General features: G+C 35.3%; 1 long non-coding RNA gene across 11 annotated transcripts in view; it reads left to right on the top strand.

Annotated features, from left to right (window-relative positions):
- LOC140632431 (uncharacterized) overlaps positions 1-19,065 on the top strand; it is a 150,925-nt gene that overhangs the window by 129,678 nt on the left and 2,182 nt on the right. For 4 of the 11 annotated variants that reach the window (XR_012029984.1, XR_012029987.1, XR_012029986.1 and 1 more), the window contains 2 exons: positions 15,893-16,078; positions 17,823-17,936. This is a non-coding gene — a long non-coding RNA (uncharacterized lncRNA). Of the gene's footprint in view, positions 1-8,077; positions 8,244-15,892; positions 16,079-17,822; positions 17,937-19,065 lie in introns of all 11 variants that reach the window. The other 7 variants (XR_012029992.1, XR_012029990.1, XR_012029991.1 and 4 more) reach the window with 3 other exon arrangements.

Here is a 19,065-nt window from a genome sequence, read left to right as displayed (position 1 = left end):
AAAATGAGTGGGAAATATCAGAGAGGGGGACAGAACATGAAAGACTCCTAACTCTGGGAAACGAACAAGGGGTAGTGGAAGGGGAAGTGGGCAGGGGGATGGGGTGACTGCGTGATGGGCACTGAGGGGGGCACTTGATGGGATGAGCACTGGGTGTTATGCTATATGTTGGCAAATCGAGCTCCAATAAAAAAATATACAAAAAAAAAAAAAAACCAAAACGATGTTTATAGCAGCTTTATACTCATAATTGCCAGAACTTGGAAGCAACCAGGATGTCCTCCAATAGATGAGGAAATAATCTCTGGTATATCCAGATAATGAAATAGTATTCAGCACTAAAAAGAAATGAGCTATCAAACCATGAAAAACACGGAGGAAGTTTAAATGAATATTAATGAGTGAAAGAAGCCAATATAAAAACGTTACATACTGTATGATTCCAACTATATGACATCATGGAAAAGGGAAAATAATGAAGAAAGTAAACAGACCAGCGATTTCCAGTGACTTGGGGTGGGGTTGGGGGAGAGGATGGGATGAATAGGTGGAACACAAAAGATTTTTAGGGTAGTGAAACTATTTCATATGGTACTACAATGATGGGTACCTATTAGGCATTTGTCAAAACCCAAAGAATTTAAAATGCCACAAATGAACTGTAATGCAACCTATGGACTTTGGGTAATTGTAACATGTCAGTGCAGGGTCATCCATTATAAAAAAGGTATCACTCTGGTAGGGGATGTTGATAATGAGGGAGACTATATAGGAGACCCTTGTACCTTCCCCTAATTTTGCTGTGAACCTAAAACTGGTCTAAAAAAAAGTAAAGTCTTAAATAAATATGCGCACAACATATTCAAATCCATGTGACACAGCTAAAGCAGTGCAGCAAGGAAAACTTAGAGCAATAAATCCACACGTTAGAAAAGGTGAAACCTCTCACATCCATAGCTCATAGTTCTCAACTCAAAACCTAGAAAAAGAAGTACAAAATAAAGCCTAACTAAGAAAAAAAAAAAGTAACAATAAGTATGAGGATAGAAATTAATGAGATTAAAAATTAAAAAAAAATAGAGAAAAATCAATGACTGAAAGAGCTAGCTCTCTGAAAAAAATCGGCAAAATTGACAAACCTCTAGCAAGATTGACAAACACAAAAAGGGAGAAGACACAAAATCCTAATATCAGTCACGACACAGATGATATTACTACAGGCTGTGCAGACAAAAAAGATAAGGGAATACTCTAGACATATAATTTTGAACACTTGGATGAAATACATCAATTCCTTGAAGCTACCATATCATTGTTAATATGAAATAAAGAATTTGAATAGCCTTGTAACTATTAAGGACATTGAATTCATAATTTAAAAACTCAAAATGAAGTAATCTCCAGGCCCAGATGGTCTTAGAGAATTCTACTAATTTTAAAAAAGAATACCAATTCTACACGGCCTCTTTTAGAATAGAAGAGGAGAAAACACTTTTAATTCCTTTACGGAGTTGGTATCACCCTGATACTAAATGGACTAAGACAGTACAAAGAAAGGAAATTTGGACCAATATCCTACATACATCAATGGACAGATCATCTAAAAAGAAAATCAACAAGGAAACAAGGGCACTGAATTACACAGTGGATCAGATAGACTTAACAGATATATTCAGATCATTTTGTCCTAAAGTAGTAGAATACACATTCTTTTCAAGTGCACATGGAACATTTTCTGGAATAGATCACTTATTAGGGCACAAAACAGGACTCAACAAATTCAAGAAAATTAAAGTCATGCCATGCACCTTTCCTGACCACAAAACTATGAAACTAGAAGTCAATGATAAGTAAAAATCTGGAAAATCACAAATACTTGGAGGTTAAATAATATGCTACTAGAAAATCAATAGGTCAACCATGAAATGAAAGAATAAGTTTTTAAAAAATTGTGTATGGAAACAAATAAAAGTGAAAACACAATGATCCAAAACTTTTGGGATGCAGCAGAAGTTGTTCTAAGAGGGAAGTATATAGCAATGTAGGCCTACCTCAAGAAGTAAGAAAAATAGAGAACCTGACATTACACCTAAAAGAGTTAGATAAAGAAGAACACACCAAACCCCAAACCAACAGCAGGAAGGACACAATAAGGACCAGAGTGAAACAAATGATATGGAAACTACAAAAACAATAGAACAGATTAATGAAACCAGGAATGGTTCTTTGAAAAATTTATTTATTTATTTATTTTAAATTCTTTGAAAAATTTAGTAAAATTGTTAAACCTCTAGCAAGACTTATCAAAAAGGAAAGAGACAGGATCCAAATAAAAAATAAATCACAAATGAGAGAGTAGAAATAACAACCAACATTAAAGAAATGCAAATAATTATGAGAATATTTTGAAATATGCCAATAAATCGGACAACCTAGAAGAAATGGATAAATTCCTAGAATCATATAAATTAAAAAACTAAAGCAGTAATAGAAAATTTGAGCAGACTGATAACCAGTAAAAAAAATCGAATCAGTAGTCAAAAAACTCCCAACAAACAAAAGTCCAGGACTGGGTGACTTCACAGGCAAATTCTTCCAAACATTTAAAGAAAATTTAATATCTATTCTTCTCAACTATTCCAAAAAATAGAAGAGGAAGGAAAATTCAAATTAATGCAATGAGACCATTATCCATTAACCAGATAAGACACCACTAAAACGGAGAAATGTTTAGAGAGAATATACCTCAATAAAATGAAACACTGTATATGAAAAACTCATAGCTAATATTATCCTACTTGGGGAAAAGTGTAGAGCTTTTTCTTTATAATGAGGAACAAGACAGGGATGTTCATTCTTACCACTTTTATTTAACATAGTTCTTGAAGTCCTAGCCACAGCAATCAGATAAGAAATAATAGGCATCCACGTCATCAAGGAAGTAGTAAAACTTTCACTAACTGCAAATGACATGATTCTCTATATAAAAAACCTGAAAGACTCCACCCAAAAACTGCTAGAACTGATAAATGAATTCAGTAAAATCACAGGATACAAAATCAACATGCAGAAATCTGTTGCATTTCTATACACTAATAATGAAGCAGCAAAAAGAGAAATTAAGGTATCAATCCTATTTATAATTGCACCAAAAATAATAAAATACCTAGAAATAAACTTAAGCAAAGAAGTAAAAGACCTGTGTATAAAACTCAAATACTGGCATGCCTGGGTGGCTCAGTGGTTGAGCATCTGTCTTTGGCTCAGGGCATGATCCCGGGGTCCATAATCAAGTCCCACATCAGGCTCCTTGCAGGGAGCCTGCTTCTCCCTCTGCCTGTGTCTCTGCATCTCTCTCTCTTTCTGTGTGTCTCTCATGAATAAATAAATAAAATCTTTAAAAAATATATAAAAAAATAAAATAAAATAAAACTCAAACACTGATGAAAGAAATTGAAGAGGACACAAAGAAATGGAAAGACATTACATGTTCATGGATTGGAAGAACAAATTTTGTTAAAATGTCTAAATTCTCTAAAGCAATGTACCCGTTCAGTGGAATCCCTATCAAAATACCAATGGCATTTTTCACAGGAGTAAAACAAACAATCCTAAAACTTGTATGGAAACAAAAAAGACCGTGAATAGCCAAAGCAACCTTGAAAAAGAAAAGTAGAGCTGGAGGCATCACGCTTCCAGACTTCAGGTTATATTACAAAGCTGTAGTAATCAAAACTCTACAGTACTGGCACAAAAATAGACACGTAGATCAATAGAGTAGGATAGAAAATCCAAAAATGAACCTACAACTATAGGGTCAATCAATCTTTGGTGAAGCAGGAAAGAATATCCAAAGGAAAAAAGACAGTGTCTTCAACAAATAGTGTTGGGAAAACTGGATAGGAACATGCAAAAGAATGAAACTGGATCATTCTTTTTCACTATACACAAAAATATGCCCAAAATGGATTAAAGATCTAAATGTTAGATCTGAAATCATAAAAGTCCTTGAAGAAAACACAATCAGTAATTTCTCCAACACTGGTCATAGCAACTTCTTTCTAGATATATCTCCTGAGGCAAGGGAAGCAAAATAAAAAATAAGATATTGGACTACATCAAAATAAAAAGCTTCTGTACAGCAAAGGAAACAATCAACAAGACTAAAAGGCAACCAACAGAATAGAAGATATTTGCAAATGATAAAGGTCTAGTATCCAAAATATATAGACTTGTAAAACTCAACATTCCCAAAACAAATAATCCAGTTTAAAAAAGGGCAGAAGACATGAAAAGACAGTTTTTTCAAAGAAGACATACAGATAGCCAACACATATATGAAAAGATGCTGGGCATTACTTATCTTCAAGGAAGTGAAAATCAAAACTAATCATCTCATATCTCTCAGAATAGCAAAATACAGCACAAGAAACAACAGGTATTGTGATTTGGTGAGGATATGGAGAAAGGGGAATTCTCTTCACTGCTGGTGGGAATGCAAACTGGCACAACCACTTTGGAAAACAGTATGGGGATTCCTCAAAAAGTTAAAAATAGAACTATCCTATGATCCAGCAATTGCGCTATAAAGTATTTACCCAAAGAATACAAAAAATACTAATCCAGAGGTATACACACACCTCAATGTCTATAATAGCATTATCTATAATAGCCAAATTATGGAAACAGCCCAAATTTCCATCAATGGATGAATGGATAAAGATGTGGTGTGTGTGTGTGTATACATTATATATACATTATATGTATATATAAAATACATAGTGTGTGTATACATTTTGTATGCATTATTTATAATGTATACAATATATACACATACATGCATTATATATAATGTATATAAAATGTATATAAAATATATATACATTATATATTCCAGTTTATATATATAAAATGGAATATTTCTCTGCCACAAAAGAGAACAAAATCTTGCCATTTTCAAAAACATGCAATACAATGTCAGAGAAGCAATACCATATGATTTCAGTCATGTGGAATTTAAGAACCAAAACAATGAACAAAGAGATAGAGAGAGAGAGGCAAACCAAGAAACAGACTCTCAACTATAGAGAACCAACTGATGGTTACCTGAGAGAAGCAGATAGGGGAATGGGTTAAATAGCTGATGGGGATTAAGGAGTGCTCCCATTGTGATGAGCACTGAGTGATGTATGGAATTGTTGAATCATTATACTGCAAACATGAAATTAATATTACAATGTGTATTGATTAACTAGAATTTAGTTTAAAAAGTCTATCAATGTAACCTACCATATTAACAGGTTAAAAATGGAAAATATACAATCATACCAGTCCAGAAAAAGCATTTGACAAAATTCAGTATCCATTCATCATTGAAAAATATATAGCAATCTCTCAGAAACACAAGAATAGAAGGGATTTTCCTCAATTTGAAAAAGATCTCCACATACAAAAAAAGAATCTGCAGATGCTTTTCCCCTGAGGTCAGGAATGGGTAGGGACACTTACTCTCACCACTGTAATTTACATAGTGCTGGAAGTTCTACCCAGCACAACAGACAAAGAAAGGAAATAACAGGCATATAGATCAGAAAGGAAGAAATGAAATTGTCAATATTTACAAATGACATAATTACCTATAAAGAAAATTTCAAAGAATCTACCAACTCCCCTCCCCACCAAAACCCAGAACATGTAAGTAAGTCCAGCAGGTCAAGGGTTTAAGATAAATACCAACTACATTTCTACCTACTACAAGTTAGCACATGGACATCCAAATCAAAAAAAAAAAAAAGAATGATTATAACAGCTCAAAACAAAATACTTAGATGTATATCTAATGTGTATAAGACACACTGAAAAACAAAAATTGCTTACAAAAAATCACAGTATGCCTAATAAATACATGTATTGTGTTCATGCATTAGAAGACTGAAGATAGTAAAAGATGCCAATTCTCTTCAAATTGATAAATAGATAATGTAATTCCTCTCAAAATCCCAGCAAGATTTTTTGTGCATAGAGGCAAATTTTTCTGAAATAAATTATATGGAAATGCAAAGGAACTAGAAGAGGTAACATCATTTAGAAAGGAATAATGTGAGAGAAATCAAGCTACTTTTTCAAGATTTAATATATAACCTCAGTAATCAAGACGGTGTAGCTTTGGTGGATGTATAGAGGTTAAGATTAATGGAACAGAAGAGAAAACCCAGGGATGCCTGGGTGGCACAGTAGTTGAGCATTTGCCATCAGCCGAGGGCATGGTCCCAGAGTTCCCTGGATTGAACCTGGCATTGAGCTTCCAGCAAGGAGCCTGCTTCTCCCTCTGCCTCTCTCTGTCTCCCATGAATAAATAAATAAAACCTTTTAAAAAAGAAAAAAGAAGAGAAAACTCAGATATATTAAAATATGCCCAGCTCATTTTTGATAATGCTATAAAAGCAATTACACAGAAGTAAGAGTCTTTTTAAATGATACTGGAGGGGATCCCTGGGTGGCTCAGCAGTTTAGCGACTGCCTTTGGCCCAGGCGTGATCCTAGAGTCCCGGGATTGAGTCCCACATTAGGCTCTCTGCATGGAGCCTGCTTCTCCCTCTGTCTGTGTCTCTGCCTCTCTTATTAATAAGCAAATAAAACCTTAAAAAAAAAAAGAATGATACTGGAAAAATTGGACATACATAGGCCAAAACAGAAGAATATCAACCTAAATCTCACACCTTATAAAAAGATGTGACTCAAAATGAATCACAGACTCAAATACAAAACATAAAGCTATAAACATTTGTGGAAAAAAATGCAAGATAAAATCTTTAGGATCTGGATCTAGGCAAAGACTTTTGACTTGCTACCAAAAGCATGATCTATAAAAAAATTTTTGAGAAATTGAATTTCATTAATATTAAAAAATATTTGTTCTATGAAAGACAGTGTTGAGATGAAAAGGCAAGGTACAGAGTAAGAGAAACTATTTACAAAACTTGTATCTGGCAAATGACTGCTATCTATAAAATATAAAGAACTCATAAATGTAACATTAAAAAATTAATCAAATCAGAAAATGGGCAAAAGATATGAGGCAGACATTTCACAGAAGAGGATAAACAGATGACAAGCACATGAAAAAATATTCAGTATCATTAACCTTTCAGGAAATGCAAATTAAAACCACAATGAAATATCACTACATACCTAGTAGAATGACTAAGATTAAAACAAAACAAAACAGTGAAACCAAATGCTTGTGAGGATCCAGTTAAGTATTTAAACTGTAGTATAACCGTACTTTGGAATGCTACTCAGGAAAAAAAAAAAAAAAAAGTAAAAGGAATATTGACTTATGTGACAATGTAACAACCTGGATGAATCTTTAAGGATTTATTCTGAATGAAAAAGGGCAGTCTCAAAAGCGTTACATACTATGTGGTTCCACTCATATAGAATTCTTGTAATGAAAAATAACAGGAATGGACAACAAATTGGTGGTTTCAGTGGCTAAAGATCAGCCAGGGATGGGAATCAAGTGGGAGGTGGGGTATAAAAGGGCAACGTGATTCTTGAAGTGGCAGACATATTCTGTATCTTGAATGCATCATGTCAATATTCAGGTTGTGATATTCTACTACAGAGCTTTCTAAGGTATTACCTTTGGAGTAAGCTGAGTAAATAGTGCATAAAATCTTTTTGTTTTCAAAAATTTTATTTATTTACTCATGAGAGAGAGAAAGAGGCAGATACATAGGCAGAGGGAGAAGCAGGCTCCATGCAGGAAGTCCAACGTGGGACTTGATCCTGGGACTCCGGGATCACACCCTGAGCCAAAAGCAGATACTCAACAGCTGAGCTACCCAGGCGTCCCCATAAAATCTTTCTATATTATTTTTTTTAAAAATCTGTTGAATCTATGAGTATGTCAAAATACAATGTTTAATTTAAAACTTCGGTAGCATGGAGTAGAGAGAAGGGTATATATTTCTACAGAGAAGTAAATGAGTCCCCCATCGAACATCTCTTTCCCATTGTTTATCTTTCCTGCATCTCCATTAACCCTCAATATTTGTCTTTCCTTTTTCTAAAGATGCTGCAAAGAATTTATCTAATCAACCCCTGAAAGTGAAAACATCAAAGATACAGATTTATGTCATTTTATGCAGAAGGAAAATCACTAGGGATAGGTTATCTGGGATCTAATTTCTGGCTGATACTTCCTTGGGGAAAGATCCTTGATGAATACATGGACAACAGTAAGCCTCAGCTTCCCTCTCTGTAACATGATTAGACTTTCTGTCTTTTCTACCTCCTAAGGCATTAATTATAAGAATAGATGAAATCATAGAAGTCCGAAGGCTTTGTAAAGGACTGGCTACTGCATATATGCTGATATTGCTGTTATTCCATTTTGAGAACATCTGCTTTTACTTGGAGGCAGAGGTGTGAGCCAGTCTCTAAGGCTTAATTTTCACAGTTGGGAAGGGTTAAGATTATTTTTTGATAAAGAATGCAGTGGTTCCACTGCTGTCACAGGGACAGGCATGATCAAAAATGGCAGTTTGAGCGCAGCTTGGGTGGCTCAGCGGTTTAGCACCGCCTTTGGCCCAGGGTGTGATCCTGGGGACCCGGAATCGAGTTCCGCATTGGGCTTCCTGCGCGGAGCCTGCTTCTCCCTCTGACTGTGTCTCTGCCTCTCTCTCTGTGTTTCATGAATAAATAAATAAAATCTTAAAAAAAAAAAAAAAGGCAGTTTGAAAGAACAGAATGCCATTAGCCTCAAGAGATAGCACAGCATCCTGAACACAGAGGGTCCTCGAAATATGTTGATTTGAACTGAAAGATGTTTACAAGAGCTAGACCTTGCCAATCAATTATATCAACAAAACTTTGGTGGGAGGTCACAATCATCAATATGATACTCTGCTTATCATGCAAAAATTCAAAGCAACTGATATTCCCAGGAAGTTTCTTATTATCCAGGTAATAAGTAGAGTAGTCTTTGCTTTACACTCAACATGCTGGATATCTGTTTTTTTTTTTTTTTCCTTACCCCTCATCTGGGCAAACCTCTATAACCTATACAAATGGTGAATTCAAAACTTATGTACTGCTACTCTTTTCTCCCATATTCAGGGAGGACATTACTAATTGAAAATAAATCCTGCCATCAATCAATTAGCTAGCCATTCAAGAAACTAATTTGTGACAACATGAATGGACCTAGAACATATTGTGCCAAATAAAATAGGCAAGGAAAGACAAATACTATATAAGTTAACTTATATGTGAAATCTAAACAAAACAAAACAAACAATAATAACAAGCCTCTAAAAACCAGGCTCTTAAATACAGAGAACAAACTGGTGGTTGCCAGAGGGGTGATAGGTAAAATAAAGGAAATTAGAGAGGTACAAAATGCCAGTCATCAAATAAGTTGTAAGATGAAAATTATAGCATAGGGAATATCATCAATGATATTGTAATAACGCTATCTGTAATAACAGATAGTGACTACACTTCTCATGGTAAGCACTGAGTAATATATAGGGATTGTCAAATCACTATATTGTACAACTGAAATTAATATAACATTATATGTTAATTATACTTCAAAAGAATGAAATAATAGAAGAGACCCATTGGTCAATCCTTGTTAATTTGCTCTTTGCCAACAAGTCTTGCAACCCAAGTCTCCATTTGTATATTGTGATTTGGTGTTGCTTATGTGTGAGGCGATAGGGAGGTGACCACTGATTTTAAGGGGCTCAGAGTCAATTAGAACAGAAAACTTCAGCCTTCATAATTCTGCATTGGGGTAGGCATGTTGAAAGTGCTGGAAGAAAGGCACAAGCTTCAAGGGAGGTCTAAAAAGTAAGAGGTTACATGTTACTAGTACGATCTGGGAGGGCTTCCTAGTCATGTGCAAAAGTGTTTCATCTTCCCCAAAGTAGTGAAGATTTTCATTTCCAGAGTTGAGAGAAAGAGCATTCTATTCAGACAGCAAAGACAACAAATGCAGGGACATGTACGGTACGTACAGAAAGCAAGGCTTTACTTTGGTGCACAGGGTATTTTGAGGGAAATGACAGGATAGGAAATTTAACAGGAAAACCAGGGCCAAATCTTGGAGGACCATAGATTAAATGAAGTCAAAATGCCAGTGCTTCCCAACACACCCAGTGTACAGATATAGCAGACTCATAGTATATCAAAGTCAGAAGAGATGTCAAACAAATAATATTCTGTTTATTTTTGAGACAGAGACTTTTTACAGATGAAGAAACTGAGTCACAGAAGCTAAGTTTCAGAACCGAATGCAATCTAGGAGTCCTGCTACCGATTGAATAGCATGTTTTGTTTTATCCTCCCAACTCCTCCCCGCCCAGTTCCCAGTTGTCTGTTTCTGGGCACAGAAGTAGATAATTAAGATTACCTATGCTTCCCTCTGATTGAATTACACATTTTCTAGACTTCACCAGTAGCGACTTTTTCCTTCTAATTTAATCTCAACTCAGAAGCCACTTCTCTGGGCAGGTCTTCTCTAACTATACTGTCTGAAGTAGCCCCTCACATCACTGTCCATCCCATCAACCTGATTTTCTTCACAGCAGGAAGCATGCTTTGAAATTACTTCCTTCATTTATCAATTTATTATTATTTTTTGTCTTCTCCTTTTAGAAGTCATCCTCTATTCTTTCTGCTTCTGCTAAAATTCTATCTTGTATTACTAGCAAAATTCTAAACCTAGGGGAAAAAAAGAAAGAGGGAGGAGTTTAAAAGGAAGAGAGATGGAGAGAGGAAATTTGCAAGGAAGTTAATACAGGTTCACTAGTTCACTGAACAAACTATGAACACCCACTGTGAAGCACTATGTTAGGTAGTAATAAGAGAGACACAAAAGTGAGTAAATAAGCATGCTATTGTCCCTCTCCTCAAAGAGGTTACTGCCCAGAGTTAAAGTCAAAATGTACCCAGTTCATTAACCAGATAAATTACAACTATGAATAATGCAAAGAATGAGAAATACAAGTTGCTATGAAAGCAAAAGATAGCAAGATTTGAACCTTATCAGGCGAGACTTACTGAGAAAATGATGTTTGATAGGAGATCTCAAAGAAAGCATGGGTAAATGAGGAGGGAACAGAATCTCAACAATCAAGTGTCTCATGCCTATTTCTGTTACTGATGGTGATGGTGGTCTCTAGGCAGCTTAAATGGCCCTGGACTCCGGGACACTGTCATTCTAACAGGGCTCCTGGACATAGGAGGAAAAGATGGTGTGACAGGGTCAGCAGTACCAATTAATTACCATTCTTTGCATTAGAATTATTGTTAGTCTCAGAATAAACATTGAATGGCTAATGCAATGTTATCTGGCTACAGCAGAATTTTAATTTGCATGTGTTATGACACCAATACTTTTACACTATCCAGTAGATAGCTTTTAGAGTCAGTCTTTCTCTCCAATCTTTTAATACAGTGTGGGAACAAATTAATTTTCCACCCTCCCCTCCTCCTAGAATTCTTTCCTTTGGGCATTGCTGTATTTCTTTTCACATTTCCATTAATTGACTTGTGTATTAATTTAACTAACATTTGTTGACTATGGGCAAAGTCCATGGCAGGAACTATGAAGGATTCTGGCTTTCAGAAATCAGGCATGTTCGCAGACTGAAGTTTCTTTTCTTATACGTTGAAGAATCAATCTCTTTATACACCTGACAATCTCTAAGAGTTGTCTAAAATTTCATCTTTTCTTAGAAGCCATGAATCTCTCAGGACTATTTTGATTGCAATTGACAGAAAATCCAATTATAATTATATTCTATTTATTAAGGAAATCTATGTCTTTTGTAGCTGAACAATCCTGGGGGAAATGTGGCTTCAGGAATAGCTTATTTCAAAGCAAACCAATGTCACCAAGATCTAGATCTTGATTTCTCTCTCTCTCTTTCATATTTTGGTTCTTCTTCTGCATAAACTATAGATTCTCTCAACAAATCCTATAAACTGTTGACTTCACACCTTGGGAGGAAATCAAGTATACCTTCTCATAAATCTCAGGGAAAGATTTCATTTCTCATTGGCCTATATTGCATCTCACAACCATCCTTGAACCTATTACTATTTTCAAGGGAATGTGAGGCACTAGTCACTTGATAGGCCTAATAACATGATAGTTTTGTTGACCTATTGGTATTCCCTGAGTAGCTCTAGAAATACTTATAAAACTGTATTTTCTATCTGCTTGGAAATTCACTGTAGCAGATAAGATGGAAAAAAGCATGGTGATAGTGCTGGCAGAGTCTGTACGTGGCTTACTTGTAAAGATAATGGTAAATAAGCATTCTTTTGTTAGTAGCTTTCTCTGCCCTAAGTTATCATAGAGACTGTACAAAATTACTATTTAAAGGAGGAAATATGGCCTACATCCAAGAAACAACCTGGTAGTTCTTTCAAACATGATTGTAATTAAAATAATACCATTAATGTAATATCATGGGCTAGATGTTGTGCTGAGAGCTTTACTAATATTTTGCATTTAAATCATACAACAATGGTTTACTTATATCATTTATTATTATTATTATTATCATTATTATTACATCCCCTATATTACATTAGGGGATGGGAAAAGAGAGACTTGAAACTAGTCATTTTCTCAAGTCTTTCAGCAAGTATATGACTCTATAAAATTTGAATCCATTGTGTTAAGAGATGAGAATATAACAGTATACAAAACCCAGAGAGGTATTGCTCTCATAAAGTGATACAGCCACCGTACAAGAGATAGACATTATTAAAAAAATTATGCGTATAAACATCAAAGTACACAGGTGATGGTTTACAGTGAAGAAGTGCAGAATGCTATGAGAATATACAGCAGGATATCTCTGAGACCTCAAGAAAAATTCTTCTGGAGAAATTATGCTTGAACTCAGACTCTGGGGATGGGCATAGGGTTAACAAGATGGAAAAAGGAGGAGTATTCCAGATAGAGGGTACCGTGTGATCAAACGTTCCAAAGGGCAAGGGAAAACGGTATGTTTAGAGATATGAAAAAAGGCCAGAGTGACTAAGGCATCGAGAAATAGTGTGACCTTTGGATAGGCTGGTACAGAATATAAAACTGTGAATATAATGTCGAAACTTGCAGGGCCTTGGTAGTCTACATATATATTTTGATTTTAGAGTAACCAAAAATAATTGCAGGGTTTTGAGCATAGGAATGACTTGATTTGATTGCATTGCAAAGCAGGAAAGGAGTTAGAAGGGAGACCAACTAGGAATATATTGTATACTCCAGGAGACAGATTGCTGTGGCATTAGCAAAAGAGATGAAGAAATTGACCAATTCAGGAGATTATCAGGGGGGTAAAATCATAAGTACTTCATCGTGACAGGTTTTAGATTAGATGTGGGAGGCTGGTGTGAGAGAGAGGGAAGTGTCAGGATAAAGCCCATGTTTGTGCAGTTATCTCAGTATGAACCAAAGTTACTATCAGGAAGGCAGCAAAGCAAGGTGAATACTTCAATAGGGGAACTAGGGGATGTAAACAGGATTGGAGGAAAGGCAGCTGTATAATCAAAAAGAAAAGAGGTAGGCCCATGTGGGTGGTTTTGATGGGCAGAAAATTGCCAGGAGCCATTTGATAAGGAAAAATAGAAGATAAGATGGGGAAATATGATGACAACAGATGTAGCAGGGTGGCAGGAACCAGGCTACCATGTTTAAACATGATCCAGTAGCAAAGAAGAACCACCACAATTTTCAGAGAAAAGAAATGACATGACCATGTAAGCATGTCAGAAAGATTTGTAACCACGTGTTAAAAGAATGGAAGGGCATTGCAAAGAGAACAGAGGAGATTGAAGGGGTTGAGGGGCAGTAAGGAAGCTGATACCATATGTTCAAAAGAGGATAATGGAAACAGGGCCAAAAATCAAATCCAAATTCTAAAGTAATGTGAATATGCCAACATGCTAGATACTACAAGCTTTATGAAAGATTATACGTTATCTCAGGGAAATGACAATTTAGGGAGGAGTGAGATTTGGTTTCATTTCTTTAAGCCCAAATAAATAATCTTATGATAGGAAAATCTACAGATTTTCAAAGAGAGCCAAAGATAGCTCTCTTTGAAATGGCCCAGGAAGACCTTATAGAGAAACTGGAAGAATTTAGAATCTGGTTTTAAGTTCAACAGACAGAAAGGAAAAGCATTGCCATAGTCACAATCAAATGCTTATGTCCCCAGTATCTGAAATCTGCCTAAAATTCCATTGTAACATGTTTGATTCCTCAGTGTGATTTTGCATGTCTTTGTTTTCAGCCCCTCCCAACTAAGCACACTCTGCAAATTACTCTAAGGAGACCTACAGCCCCTTTCTGGAGTAGTTAATGAAGATGGTAATGAGATTGGGCTGAACTATGATCTCAGAAAGCCCTCCTTTAGACACTTTGAACTCTTTGCGGCCTCTCATGCCACTCACTACCACCCTTTGTCAGCTTTGCCATTATATTCTCTGACAGTTTTCAATCCTGATGACAGTGTTCATATTCAAGCCAATTTGCAATTAATCTTGCAGATGGGCTATCATCAAACTCCATCACACAATTTCCTGAGATGCCAACATATAATGCAAAATGCATTTCTTTCATGTACTGCAATTATAATTTTATCAGAAAACCAGTCAAGGATTTCTAACATTTTTATCTTCTTAACTCTAAGTAGCATATCCATTTATATTCACAGCTATGGGGCTGATGGCTTTGTCAGGAAACAGAAGTTGTAATTCCAATGGTTTTTCTAGAATCATAGGAAAAAGATACTTCACATTAGGACGTGAACTAAGAGGTCATGTGAAAATAACTCTAATATTTATGCAGTCATTTTACAGTTTTTAACCATTCTTCTCATTTGCCCCATGAGATGCACTGGGTAACTACCCATTCTGTCGCTGAAGGATCTGTGTTTTAGAGAAACAACAGGACTTGCCCAGGGTGACACAGGTTAACACTCTGACCTTAGAACTCAAGTCTTCTGATTCTTAGATTACTACTCTTTGTACTTTAGTGTGCTGGCCTACAAATTACGAATACTCTCAGAGGGTTGTCAAAGTCCAATTACATTAGGGGATTGGAAAGTAAAAACACCTGAAGTATTATCAAATTTAGGAGTGAGGAAGTCATAGCCAACAAAAAGAATGCATGTCCAGTCTAAAGGTAATTACATAAAACATAATCCAAAACACTGTTCTGGGCAAAAATACCACAAATGTAGACTGACTTTGGCCCCTGGACTGTCAGTTTATGACCCTTACTTCAACATCTGAGAAAAAAAAAAAAGTTCACCCAGTTCCCATTCACTCAACCCCTAGATTTTTAATATGTATTATCTTTGTAAGAATGTTTGCTATTTTCCTTCCCTTATTTCTTTGTCAAGTACTCAAATCCTCAGGTTTTTATATGTCCTTTTGAGGATTACACATATGTCAGGAATCATATAAGACTGTGGTTGACATGATCAGTAAGATGGTATACGTATAAAATAAGAGGCACAATCAGAATTACTATAGGCATTTAGAGAAGAGAGCTTTCTCTGGGAACAGGGGTGATTAAGGAGGAGCTTCCTGGAAAATATGGAACTTCAGCTGAGCTTTAAAGAATAGGTAACTCTTTGATGATGATGTTCAATCAGTGGTCTCCGAATTGAGGGGCCCAAGACAAGCCCTGAAAATGAAAATATCATGTCTTTTATCTATTTTATGTATTTAAAATTTTGTTTATTCTTAGCATGTGAAGAGAATATCTAGACAAAATATCAGTATATAGTTTATAAATAAGAAATATTTGTATATTTGAGTAAATTCTCAAAAATATTTTTTTTTATTTTTTAAGATTTTATTATTATTTACCTATTCACGAGAGACACAGAGGCAAGCAGAGACACAGGCAGGTGGAGAAGCAGGCATAGAGCCCGACGCGGAACTCGATCCCAGGTCTCCAGGATCATGCCCTGGGCCAAAGGTGGTGCTAAACCACTGAGCCACCCAGGCTGCCCTCAAAAATATTTTTGAAAGGAGGGTAAGACCAAACACTTTAGCCTTGGATAGACAATGATGATATGATTACCAATTTTTAAATGGTTATTATGAAGTAGGTACTTTGTTTTCAATTTCATTCATTCTTACTCTTATCTTTATTATTTTTCTCTTTCCTTTTTGTTTTGCTAGTTTTTAGGATATTGAGGTGGGAGCTTAGATTATTGATATGAGAGTTTTCCTTTCTTCTCATATATGTATTTAGCACTTTAACTGTTCCTTTCTATCCTATGTTAGCTATGTCTGACACATTTTGATATATTTTATTTTCATTTATCTCAATGTTTAAATTTCTCTTGAGACTTCCTCTTTGATCCATGAAATATTTAGATATGAAATATTTAGATACATGCTGTTTAGTTTCCAAATGTTTGAAGATGATGTTCTTATCTTTCTGTTAATAATTTCTAGTTTGATTTCACTGAGATTCTTTCAATTCATTTAAACTCAATGAGGTTTGTTTTGTGGCCCTGTATATGTTCTATCTTGATATATGTTCTGTAAGCACTTGAAAAGAGTTTGTATTCTATTTTTGTTGGGTAGAGTGTTCAATAAATATCGATTAGATCATGCTGACTAATAGTGTTGGATTCTTCTGTATCCTTACTGATTTTCTGTCTAGTTCTTTTATCAATTGCTGAGAGAGGGATGTTAAAGTCTTCAGTTTTAATTGTGAAGTCGTCTATTTTTCCTTTCAGTTCTGATTTTGCTTCGTGTATTTTGCAGCTTTGTTGTTCAGTGCATATACATTGCTGTATCTACTTGATGCATTGACACTTTTATGGTATATAATCTCCCTTTCTATCTCTGGTAATTTTCTATGTGATTAAAATCTTACTTTATTGGATATTAATATGGGCACTCCTCCTTGCTTTCATTATTTAAATAATATTTCTTTTTTACTCTTTTATTATCAAACTGCCTGTAGTATACTTAGAGTGACTTTCTTGTAGACAACATATTGATGGGTCATGTTTTATAATCCACTATGTCAATCTGAGTTTTCTCATTGGCGCATTTAGATCATTTTCATGTAATGTAATTATTGATGTAACAGGGCTTTAAGTTTGCCATTTTCTGGATTATCATTAGTTTCTCTTTCTTTTTCCTATTTTTCTGTGGGTGACTTTAATATTTTTAGAATTCCAGTTTGATTTATCTATAGTGTTTTTTAGTCTATTTCTTTGTATAGCTATTTTTAGTGGTTATCATGGGTATATTATATATAAATAATTTAATAGTTTATTTATATTGTCATTTTACTTTGTTGAATGAAAATCCTACTTCTTTTTATGTCCTTTCCCCTCCTCGATGTGTGTCATAGTCAGCAAGGGCTGCCATAACAAAACACCTTAGACTGGGTGGCTTAAATAAAATAAATATATTTCTCACAGTTACTGAAGCTGACAGTCTGAGATTAGGGTGCCAGCATGGTCTGGTTCTGATAAGGACTGTCTTCCTGGCTTGCAGAAGGTCACCTTCACATTGTATCTTAACATGGCCAAGAGAGAAAAAGAGAAGGGTTAGGAGAAGTGGGAAAGGGAGGGGAAGAGAGGAAGAGAGAGAAAGAAGGGTAAAGGAGAGAAGTCAGCAGGAAGAGAGAGAGAGATCAAGCACACACTCTAGTGTCTCTTCTTATAAGGGCACTAATTCCATCATGGGGGCCCCCATCCTGATGACTTCATTTAAACTAATTATCTCTCTTTTTTTTTTTTTTTTTTTTATAGTCACAGAATGAGAGAGAGGCAGAGACACAGGCAGAGGGAGAAGCAGGCTCCATGCACCGGGAGCCCGACGTGGGATTCCATCCCGGGTCTCCAGGATCGCACCCCGGGCCAAAGGCAGGCGCTAAACTGCTGGGCCACCCAGGGATCCCAAACTAATTATCTCTTAAAGGTCTATCTCATCAGATTGAGAGAGGACTTCAACATATGAAAGGGGCAGGAAGCACAATTGAATCTATAGCATTTTTAAAATATAATTGCCTTAAATATTTTCTCTAATACATTTAGAAACACATCAATGTTATAATTTTTGCTTCATTTGTCAAAGAACACAGAAAGCTCAACAAGAGGAAAACTATCATTGTATTTATCCACATTTTTGGCTTACCTTGGTTTTTTTGTTTGTTTGTTTTTGTTTTTGTTTTTTTCCTTTCTGGTATCCCAAGAGTCCTTCTCTTATCATTTTCTTTCTGTTTAAAGAAATTTCCTTTGTTTTCTTTTAGGGTAGATTTTCTGGTAACAAATTATGTTAGTTTTATTTCATCTGAAAATACCTTGATTTTCCCTTTTGTTTCTTAGGAAAAAATGATATTTTTACTGGATATAGAATTTTGGGTTGACTTTTCTTTCTTTAAGTACTTGAAAATATGATGCTAATTCCTTCTGGTCTTCATAGATTCTGGTGAGAAATTATGTCATTTGGAGGGTTTCCTCTCTACAGTTAAGCAGTTTTTCTTTCCTTGTTTTTCACCATGATTTTAAATTTATCTCTACTTTTCAGAAATTTAATTATAGTGGGTCTTGGTCTGAATTTCTTTAGATTTATGCTGTTGGGGGTTTCGTAGGCTCCTTGAATCTGTATCCTTACATTTTGTGCCAAGTTTGCAAAGTTTCAAATTACCTAATTAGCTATTCTTTTTTCCATTCTTCCAGGAATTCAGTGATAGGAATGTTAGCTCTTATATTCTCACATGTTCCTTAGGCTCTTTTTTTTCAGCTTACTTTTTCCCTGTGGTTCTGATTCTGTAATTTCTATTGCTTCAGCATTAAGTGCACAGATTCCTTCTTCTGTCTTCTCAATTGGCTGTTGACCATTCCCATTGAGTTTTATTTTGGTTACTATATTTTATATTAAACTTTCTACATGGTTTATCTCAAATTTTCCATTTTCTTGCTGATACTTTCTTTTTATTTGTTTCAGAGATGATCATAATCAGTGAAACATTTCTTGGATGGCTGCTTTTAA

The sequence above is a fragment of the Canis lupus genome, chromosome 4 (assembly GCF_048164855.1).
Source record: "Canis lupus baileyi chromosome 4, mCanLup2.hap1, whole genome shotgun sequence".
Lineage (NCBI taxonomy): Eukaryota > Metazoa > Chordata > Mammalia > Carnivora > Canidae > Canis > Canis lupus.
This window is presented reverse-complemented; position numbering and strand designations above follow the sequence as displayed.